This window comes from Pseudochaenichthys georgianus, chromosome 9 (genome assembly GCF_902827115.2).
Source record: "Pseudochaenichthys georgianus chromosome 9, fPseGeo1.2, whole genome shotgun sequence".
Taxonomy (NCBI): Eukaryota; Metazoa; Chordata; class Actinopteri; order Perciformes; family Channichthyidae; genus Pseudochaenichthys; species Pseudochaenichthys georgianus.
Window position 1 is genome coordinate 46,926,663 of NC_047511.1, and position 10,392 is coordinate 46,937,054.

Here is a 10,392-nt window from a genome sequence, read left to right on the forward strand (position 1 = left end):
CCACCATCATTAACTCCTCCCTCAGATCTGGATCAGTTCCCCCCCCTCTCTCAAAGTGGCTGCTGTCACACCCATTCTCAAAAGACCTGGACTCACACCTGACATCATGTCCAACTTCCGGCCCATCTCAAATCTCCCCTTTCTGTCAAAAATACCTGAACGTGTCGTTGCCTCACAACTTAAAGCCCACCTCAGCTCCAATGATTTCATTGAGCCATCAGTTTATCAACATCAACAACTGCACCTCCTCCACTGCTCGTCTGTCCCAAGGCGTCCCCCAGGGTTTGGTGCTTGGCCCCCTCCTCTACATGCTCCCCCATGGCAAAAATTATTTGTCGCCACAATCTTCAATTGTACTGCTACGCCGATGACATCCAACTTTATATCTCAACAAAAACCATCACCCCCACAACACACTCCACTCAACACACTCCACTCTCACCAACTGTCTCTCAGAAATAAAAGCATGGATGCAAAAAAACTATCTCCAACTGAACAGTGCCAAAGCAGACATCATCATCGGCCCCCCCATCCCGTATCAAAGACATCCAGAATTTCAACTTCACCATTGACAGCCACACTCTATCTCCCCCTCTCACATCCGCAACCTCTGATGCCCCTTTCACACCAGCGCCTTTTCAGCTCCGGCTCGGAGCTAGAGCCTGAAAAGCGCCGGGTTTTCCTGTTCACACCGGAGCTGCGCCGGCTCTTAGCTCCGGAATCCGCTTCATTTCCAGCTCCAAAAAATTGTCGGTCCAGAGGCAAGAGCTTTGGAGCTAAGAGGTGACGTCGCTTACGTCTCTCTTACGTCGAGGCGTGCAGGAAACTAAACCCACCTCCCATGGGTCGACTGTCATGCCTGCCTACAAGCAGTAGTGCCTATAAACACACTTTATAAAGTCAGGCAACACTAACCAGGCTTCGTGTGATTCTGTTTATTTGTGCCTTACTTTGACCATCCGTTCGCTGTTATCGATCATTGTGGAGAGAGGCAGACGTGTTGTTTTGTATTATTGCAGCTATCGGATGCAAGTAGTCAGTTTAGCTTCGGTTGCTATGCCAACATCACCCGTTTTATACCAGAGAAACTTTCATAACAGCGTTGTGATACCAAACAGTGTCAATTCAGACTGACACACATTCACTTAGGCTAAGGGGAACTGGGGATATGCATCAGCTGCTTGTGTGAGTCGGACAGTGAATACTTTAGAGCGGCCGCTGCAGTGCGAGCTAACGGGAGAATAAACTCCCGTGGAAGAGCAGCCAGCACTGCAGCGGTCGGTAAATGCTGCAGAAACACATTAATAAACAATGAACCACGGCACTCTGGAGCAAAGTATAAGGTTGGAGAAGTCGTTATTCAATTTATTCTGGCTTCGTGTGATTAAAAGCAACACGATCATCGACCCGACGCAGTTGTTGTTGTTGTTGTTGTGAGCTGCCGTTGGGGGGCAAATCAGCGATGTAAACGGTGACGTCATGACGCAGCAGGGGCAGCTCTGGGGCGCCAGTGGGCGTTGTGCACAGAGCGGGAGCTGAAAAGGGAAACCGGAGCTGAACCAGAAAAGCTCCCGCTCGGAGCTAGAAACTGAAAAGCGCTGGTGTGAAAGCCGCATGAGTCATCTTCGACAGTCAGCTCAAATTCAACCACCACATCAACAGGACTGCCTTTTTCCACCTCAAAAACATTGCCCGTCTCCGCCCATCACTCTCCTCCTCTGCTGCTGAAACCCTGATTCATGCATTCTCGACTACTGCAATAGCATCCTCTACGGCAGGGGTGGGGAACCTCCGGCCTCCGGGCCGTATACGGCCCGCGAGATCATTTGGTACGGCCCTCGAGGTAATTTATAAACACGCAAAAAAGAAAAGAAATCTAGACCGCAGAATAATTAACAAGCGAGTGCCTGTTTTTCCTGGCCACGGTCAGGGTCCTTGAACACAACACGAGCCTAACGTGTCATCACGTGGTATGTGTCTCGTCTGACAGGGGTGCAGTTCTAACGGAGAGCACCAGAACGCGGCTCCGGGCCGGGACTTCACAAATTGCAGTAACCATAAGGAGCCGTACACATGCTGCAGTTTTTGCGTGGCTGTGTCTTTAGCCCAGCATGACAGGAATACTATACTTAATGACATAGATAGTCATACTGGGAAAGAACTTACTAAATAGTATATATAATAAAAATAAATAAACTGAAAGGCTAAGTTCATATTTTTCGTATTTATTCTTTTACCGCTCATCAATTTATTTGGGATTGATGGTGAGATTTGATGGTTCTAATCTTAGTAATTCCCCTCCCTAATTATCTCCCCTCTCCTCTCAGGGGCCCGAACCCCAGCAAGGTGATCCAGCAGCTCCACATCTTCAACTCCCTGAAGGCTCACCTGACGGAGAAGGGTTTCCTGCCAGTGCTGGAGGACGTCATGGCCTAGACCCCCTCCCCCACTGTGGCTCACCCTGAGGGGGAGGAGAGAGAGGAGGGCAGCACCCTGCTGACCCAGGACACTGGTAGTGATTTGTGTGTGAGCGAAAAACACATCAGAGAAAAAAGAAAACGACAAAAAACATCAGCTTTTTTCATTCCACGTCATTTGGTTTGGGAGTCCAGTGTTTGTGAGTTACTGTACTGTTACACATTTCTGTTATAGACGACTTGTATTACCACTGTTGGTCAGATAGACATTTCTACCTGGATATCCTCTATATACCTATTCATGTGTGTTTTTCAGTTTGAATGCACTGCTCTCAACACTCGCTGTACTGTATTGTTACCCCCCCCCCCCCTCCTCCACAGATTTTAAGTTTCTCTGTCGTGATTGTTTATATTTATACATAGATGTTTTTTATATTTGTTCTATTATATCTAAATGTCGTGTTTTATTCAGACTGAATTCACCTTTGCCATTCGGCACATGCATTTATATGTGAGTTTGTGTCTGTTTTTCCTTTGTTTTCGGTGCCATTCATCATTTCATAAAAGAGCCATTGACATAATTTCATCATGTATTAACACAAAATAATGTCCAGAGAAGAATAGCTAAGTTACCCTGAAGTGTTTGACAGGATCAGTTACAGATACAATCCTCCATACAAGAATAGTGTTTTATTTTGAAGGCCAGTGCGACTGACACCAGCACCCTCTCAGAATAAAGGTCAATCTGCAATTTGCAGAAAAGCTCTCAGAATACAATCATGATTTTGTTGAATTGGCTTATTCTCTGTGACATACAGCTGTTTTACCCAACACATCCTTACTCCCAGGTTGGCCTATGTTGACGTTATGTCAAGTCCCCTGTGTCGGCTTTTTCCAACGCAAGGGGGGGGGGGGGCTTAGCGTCCATTTTCAACGCAAGGGGGGGGCCCTTAAGGTCATTTTCAGCTTTCCGGGATGTCCATTATGTCAGCTGCCCTTAAAGGCAATGTGAGTGTCCATTCTCATTGGATAACGGAGAATTGTACACCCGAAAGTAAGTATTCCCCTTACTGTCGATTGATTTTACAGTGATATCTGCACTATTCATCGACTAAAAAACACCAGATTATCCTTGTTAATTACACAACATTGATTGGTTTAAATTGTGTGCAATGCTTTTGTATTTTTCCCCTTCGATTCGGAGAAACAAATATTTTTTCGGAGTAAAGGATGGCAGAAGACACTACACTACCCAGAATCCCCAGCTATCGTTTGGACTACACCATGTGCTCTGTTTGACAAACCCCGTGATAGTCCTCAAGCTCTGTGATTAGAGAGTGTGGAGGGTTACCTGAGCTTCGAACAGCACTTGAAATGGGATGGAACCACGGCAGACTGTCCAAAACTGGATTTGAACGGGTCCACCGCGTTGTGGACCCGTTGATGAGACAATAACAGGCTACAGATGCGGACACACACACACAAATATATGTATATAAATATATACAATTTAAAGTATGAGAGCACTCTCATAATAACGTAACACAGAGACTGGATACATCCCCCCCTCTCTCTGGTCGCTGAAATGGGGAATTGAAATTACGGGCCAAAAGTTGTATTTACAAGTATTAAAAGTAAGGACACCAAACCAACTGAGACCCCTCTGTCCACCGCATCTACGCACACACTGTACCACCCACACACCTACACACTGTACCACACACACCTACAGCTCCTAAAGCATATAATCAGGCTACAGCCGTTGTGTATTTTATTATTGAAGCACTACATGGTTTTAGAAAAAATATCGACTCTTTGTTTGTAGATATCTACTAAACTAAAGCAAATAAAGAGAGTATTACAATGCCGGTATCTGATGACTTTCAAAGAGAAAAGCAAGCACACTCGAAATAAAGTATTATTTGATTTGTTTTAAATGTTTTCGGTCTGTTTCCGGTATTTGTTAATGACGATGTACTGGAATTGCTCAGGGGAAAAAAACGTAGGCTATCTTTAGATAATCTGGTGTTTTTTAGTCTGTGAATAGTGCAGATATCACTGTAAAATCAATCGACAGTAAGGGGAATACTTACTTCCGGGTGTACAATTCTCGTATCCAATGAGAATGGACGCTCACATTGCCTTTAAGGGCAGCCGACACAAACGAATGCCGTGCTTCCATGAGCGTCCATAGAAGCACATGGACATCCCGGAAAGCTGAAAATGGACGCTAAGGTTCCCCCCCCTTGCGTTGAAAATGGACGCTAAGGCCCCCCCTTGCGTTGGAAAAAGCCGACACAGGGGACTTGACATAACGTCAACATAGGCCGACCTGGGAGTGAGGATGTGTTGGTTTTACCACATGTTTTGTAAACTGGTGGGATTGTTGCATCTGTTTGTTACATTAGTAGAAACAATAATGGTTTCTACACTGCGAATATCTGCTTCTTTATGCTGTATGTTAGCAGCTTCAGGGCAGAAATACAGATTATATACAGCATGTGTTTATCACTGGTGGACCTGTGTGTGTGTGTGTGTGTGTGTGTGTGTGTGTGTGTGTGTGTGTGTGTGTGTGTGTGTGTGTGTGTGTGTGTGTGTGTGTGTGTGTGTGTGTGTGTGTGTGTGTGTGTGTGTGTGTGTGTGTGTGTGTGTGTGTGTGTGTGTGTGTGTGTGTGTGTGTGTGTGTGTGTGTGTGTGTGTGTGTGACGGCAGCTGATCAAGATGTTTTTTCAGAAACGACCCTTTGATATTTATACCAGTGGCAAATGTTCACTTCATTTGGTGGTTCAAATATAGAAGATTCTCTAATGTTGAGTTCATTTTGTTTTGTTTTCTCAAGGGGAAGCGCCCCAGGTAAAAATGTCTGTATGATGTCCGTATGACTTTTTGTTGATATTGATAAAGAAAGGGAAAGCAGGTTTGGCTTGTGCTTCAAACTTCCAAAAAGGCCAACAACTGGTACAAAGTAATATTGCTAAATTCATCAACAAATGGTCACATTTTTCTGGGTTATTTTGAGAACAGACATCTGTATTCAGTGCACGTGGGTCCAACTCTGGTTGGATAAAGATAAAGGCTCTTATATGTCACCATAATCATCCAATCACATCAGGTTGTCCATCATGTATAACCGGCCCAATACTTGATTGGACCACAACCTTTCTCATGCAAAGAAGCCAACAAGTAGTTGTAGAAGGGGTGAAATCAAGTACAGTTCACGTTGACTCTGGTGTCCCACAAGGCACTGTGCTGGGTCCATTGCTTTTCTTATGCTACATTAATGACCTGCCGTCACATGTAGCATCTACAGTGCGGTTATTCGCGGATGACTGCCTGCTCTACAGGCCTATTAAAAATGGAAGTGACCAAGAAGACCTACAGGGTGACCTGACTAGACTTCAGGAATGGGCTAACACTTGGGGAATGTGCTTTAATACTAGTAAGTGCTACATCCTACGAACAAGTAGATCAACTAACCCGCACATTAAAAACTATACTCTATGTGGCCAGGTGTTAAAAGAGGTGACCCACCAGCCTTATCTTGGGGTAGAAATCCATAAGAACCTGAAGTTTGGCCAACACATTGGCCAAATTGTAACACAGGCAAACCGTTCGCTCGGCTTCCTACGCCGGAACCTGCGACGCTGTCCCCAGAAACTGAAGGAGACAGCTTTTGTGGCCCTAGTACGTTCTAAACTAGAGTACGCCAGCTCGGTCTGGAACCCCTACACTGATAAAGACAGCGATGCCCTGGAATCAGTACAAAGAAGAGGTGCAAGATTCATTTTTGGAGATTATGAATGGGACAGCAGTGTCACAGAAATGCTCAAGCGGTTGAACTGGGTGGAATTAAGTGAAAGGCGGCGATTGGCTCGTTTGGTTCTCTTCTTCAAGATTGTCCATAACATCTCAGCCATTGATGCATCAATGTACCTAGAGCCAGTTAGAAGAAGTGCAACCCGCAAAGCCAATTCTTTGAACTTTGAGCACATTTTCGCAACTAGTGACACTCTTAAATACTCCTTCTTTCCGAGAACAATCAGAGAGTGGAATTTGCTACCAGAAGAAGCTGTCATCGCAGAAACCGTGGAGTGCTTCCGGCAAATTTTAAGAGACATTTAGTGGGGATCATCCATCCCCCACTGAGCGTGATACCTCTGGGTTCTGCTCAGTATTAATCCAGATCCAGATCCAGATGTCTGTGCAGATTCATCCTTTCGTTTCCATCCAATCAGAAAATATATAATTTATCCTCGTCAGTGAAAGCCAAAAGAAGTACCTTCCGTGTAAATGTAACCCTGGCTCTACAAATGCTGTGTTTATTTGTAAAGGACACAACAGCAATATGAACAAGCAGTCAGTGTAGCAGATATGTGAAGTTAAGTATCTAAATGCAATTAAAAAATAAAAATAAAAAACAGCTTATGTTTGTGCTATTATCTGTGACTGCTTCACGTAATCCTTTTAGAAATAATTTGTTATTTTAAATATCCATTTTATTGGGTTTTGTCCTCAGAAAAAGCTGTATATGTTTAAGCAATTTACTCACTTTTTTGAAACACAACATTTGCTTCATTATGGCAATCAATTTCTGAAAGAGATAATGAATGTATAGACTCTTCCTTTTCCCCTTTTCCACTGTCACTCCATCATTTCATTAATGTCATCTCATGTCTTAACTTCTTAAAGTATTTATTTATTCACTGTGAGAAAACCGTTTCAAAGGGACTATATTGCACATTTAAGAAGATGTTTAGAAACGGTGTTCTTCAGTATTTTTGGTTAGAGGAATATTGAAATGTTTGCCATATAAGAGAGAGTATGGAGATAGCAGCAAAGTCTTTTCTTCTTGCTGTGACTTCAGAGCAGTTGGGTGTTTTTTATGCTGTTCCACTGTAACTGTAATTAAAGCATTGTCTCCAGAAATGATATGTTTAGGACTGGTGTCTCAGCATTTATAGATATGTTCTATTTCTATTGTTAAGGTAATTTCCCTGCAGCTCTGTGCTGCCATTTCTCTCTCTGGTGTCACAACTGTCCACTAGAGAGCGCTGCAGCTCCTGAGATGTAACACTGATGCTGCAGAAAGCTTACTGCTGTTGAATACATTCCAGTAAGTTCAAACATATTATTAATGCCACTATTCAAAGAAGATCTGTTTGTTTTATGGCACCCGTTATGCCATTTTAAATCAACACAGTGCCCTCTTCTGAAGGAATGAACGTCCCACATGCTGTTTCCCTTTGTGGACATTTTATTTTGTGCTTATCTTAAGAAGCTGTTTGATCTCATTATTCTTAAAACTGAGCAATGGTTTTTGTTGACATTTTTTCTAGAGAAAATAACGTGTATCTTTGATGCTGAAATGTGCTTTGCCTTAGTTTCAAGAAAATGAAAGGTATAAAAAAAAAAAACAGTGTGTGACGGGCTCCTTCCCTCTTAGTCTTCTTCCCCATTTATAAATAGATATCACGTGCACTTCATGACACCTACTGAACAATTTCATAACAGCTGTTTATATCCTAAAGGTGGTGGTGGATAGTAACCAAGTGCATTTACTCAGTTACTGAAACATTTTTAGGTCATTTACTTGAGTATTTACTTTTCCTGCTACTTTATACTTATAATCAAATAATTGTTCATGTATAATTATAGAGCTGTATTCGCCCCTATGGGAAATGTACAAGTTACCCTGCAGTATATAAAGGTATACTTGCTTCCTATTTATCAGAGGCAACATTTGAGCATTAATGGATTGAGATTTATGTTTTTAAAATATAACATTCATTTTTCAGAATATTAAGTTTTTCAGGTACTTTTACTTTTACAAATATAAGTATCATTTGACGACTTAAGGTCAAAGTATTCAGCACTTTAACTTAAATAAAAATAGTAAAACCACGGTGTGTATAAATGATCAACACAATACAAATAAGTCCAGAATTGAAATGTGATAAACAAATGAATGCATCAATGATTATAATCAAAACATATCATATATATTATTCTGAAATGGGTCGATCTGCATATTGAGTACTTTTACTTTTGGAACTTTAATTATATTTTGATGACAATGCTTTTGTACTTTTACTTCAGTAGCATCTTGAATGCAGGACTGTTACTCTAACAGAGTATTCCTGCACTCTGGTACTTCTACTTTTACTCAAGTACAATATCTGAGTACTTCTACTTTTACTTTAGTACAAGATCTGAGTACTTATTCTACCTCTGCAGCTTACAATAGGTCAATCAACCACGAGGATGCAAACTCCGAACAGCACGAAACCTGTGTAACCCACTCAAATAATGCAGTTTCTCACCCTGTAATAACCAGCAGCTCCCACTCGGGGCAGTGCTGGGGCAGCAGAGTCTGCATATGAGGGAGGAGAGGAAGAGCAGGCCAGGTGTGGTTGTTAATGAGGCTCAATGAGTGGCAGCTGAGTGTGGGCCCTGTGTGTGTAAGAGTGTGGGCAGTGTTCGATTTGTTTGATGATGTGCTTTTTTGATGCTGCGGGGAACCAGGAACTAGCAGAACTGACGGAAGTTTTTGGAGCTGCAGTTTTTTGTCTTTTCCTCACCAGAAAAAGGATTCTAAAGGATTATACTCACCAGAAAAAGGACTGATGGTCATTGGATTACCAGAGAGAGAGAAACTACAGACTACCCAGGTTCGATTATTGTTGTTTTGTCCATGATTGGGTTTCACTGGGGTGGATGAGGGGTTTGTGAAAGTGTTGTATGCATATTTAATAAAATGCCGGCTATATTAATTTTGATATTGTTTTTTCTATTTATATAATCTTCTACTCCTCATTGAAAGCAACCTATACATATGAGTGTTACACCTGCAAGAACATTAGCTTCAGATATGCCAAATATTTGTAATTGCTATACAGATATTTGATTTGTGTAACTGCGACCTGTTTAGCTTAATGATGTTTATTTATTTTCCCTTTTTCCTATATATGTTAGTTATAATAGTTTGTTTTGGAAAGGGTGGTTTTATTATTCATCCAGTAGTAGACGGTAAGACAACGTCCTGTATTGGAGCGATAAAGTCATCCCCTTTTTAATGCAGTTCTGATAGAAGCAGGAGAGACACCTCTGGAGATCAGAAGAGAGAAACTTGCTCTGTCATACTGGGTCGGGCTTCAAGGAAGTGGAGTGGAAAATATCACAAAGAGAATACTGCAGGATTGCTGGGAATATACAAAGTTCCAGTGGCGTGGGTTTAGACCATCACGTTTGCCACAGCAAGCCCATTTAGCAGTGTTCCCCCATGGCTTTTCCCAGAAGCTAACATAGATGTGAGAATCATAGAAAGGAAAAAAGAGTGGCAAATAAATGAAGTGGGAATTAAAACGCGTATGTACCTGAACGAAAAGTATTACAATTACCTCAAAGTACACGGATGGTTCTAAGAACAAGGAAGAGTGTATTGGAGTTGCTATATACATCCCAGACTTTAAAATATCGATCTCAAAAAGAGTGTCTGATCAATTATCAGTGTACACAGCAGCAATGCTGGCAGTAATAATAGGATTACAGTGGGTTAAAGAGGTCAGACCAGATAGGGTGGTGATATGCACATATTCATTGTCCATATTAAAAAGCATACAGTCAATAACAACTGCCAGAGAAGACATTCTCATAGAACTTAATCATAGCCTGTTAAGACTTCACAGAGGCGGTATAGATCTGCAGTTCTGCTGGGTGCCTGCACATGAGGGGGTGAAAGGGAACAAGTGTGCTGATAAATTAGCAAAAAAGTGCACTACAAAAGGAAATGGCATTACCAGTTCAACTTGGAAAAGGAGAAGGAAAAGCAGTAATTAACAGAAAGGGATGGAGATCTGGCAGAAAAGGTGGGAGAAAGACCAGAAAGGCAAAGAGTATCATAAAGTTGAAAAGACAATCAATATTCATATTTATAAAGAAAGAAACAGAAGGGAGGAAATCATGATAGCTAGACTCA

General features: G+C 42.1%; 1 pseudogene; it reads left to right on the forward strand.

Moving 5' to 3' along the window:
• Positions 1–10,392, forward strand: part of LOC117452653 (phosphatidate cytidylyltransferase 2-like) — a 148,450-nt pseudogene that overhangs the window by 32,501 nt on the left and 105,557 nt on the right.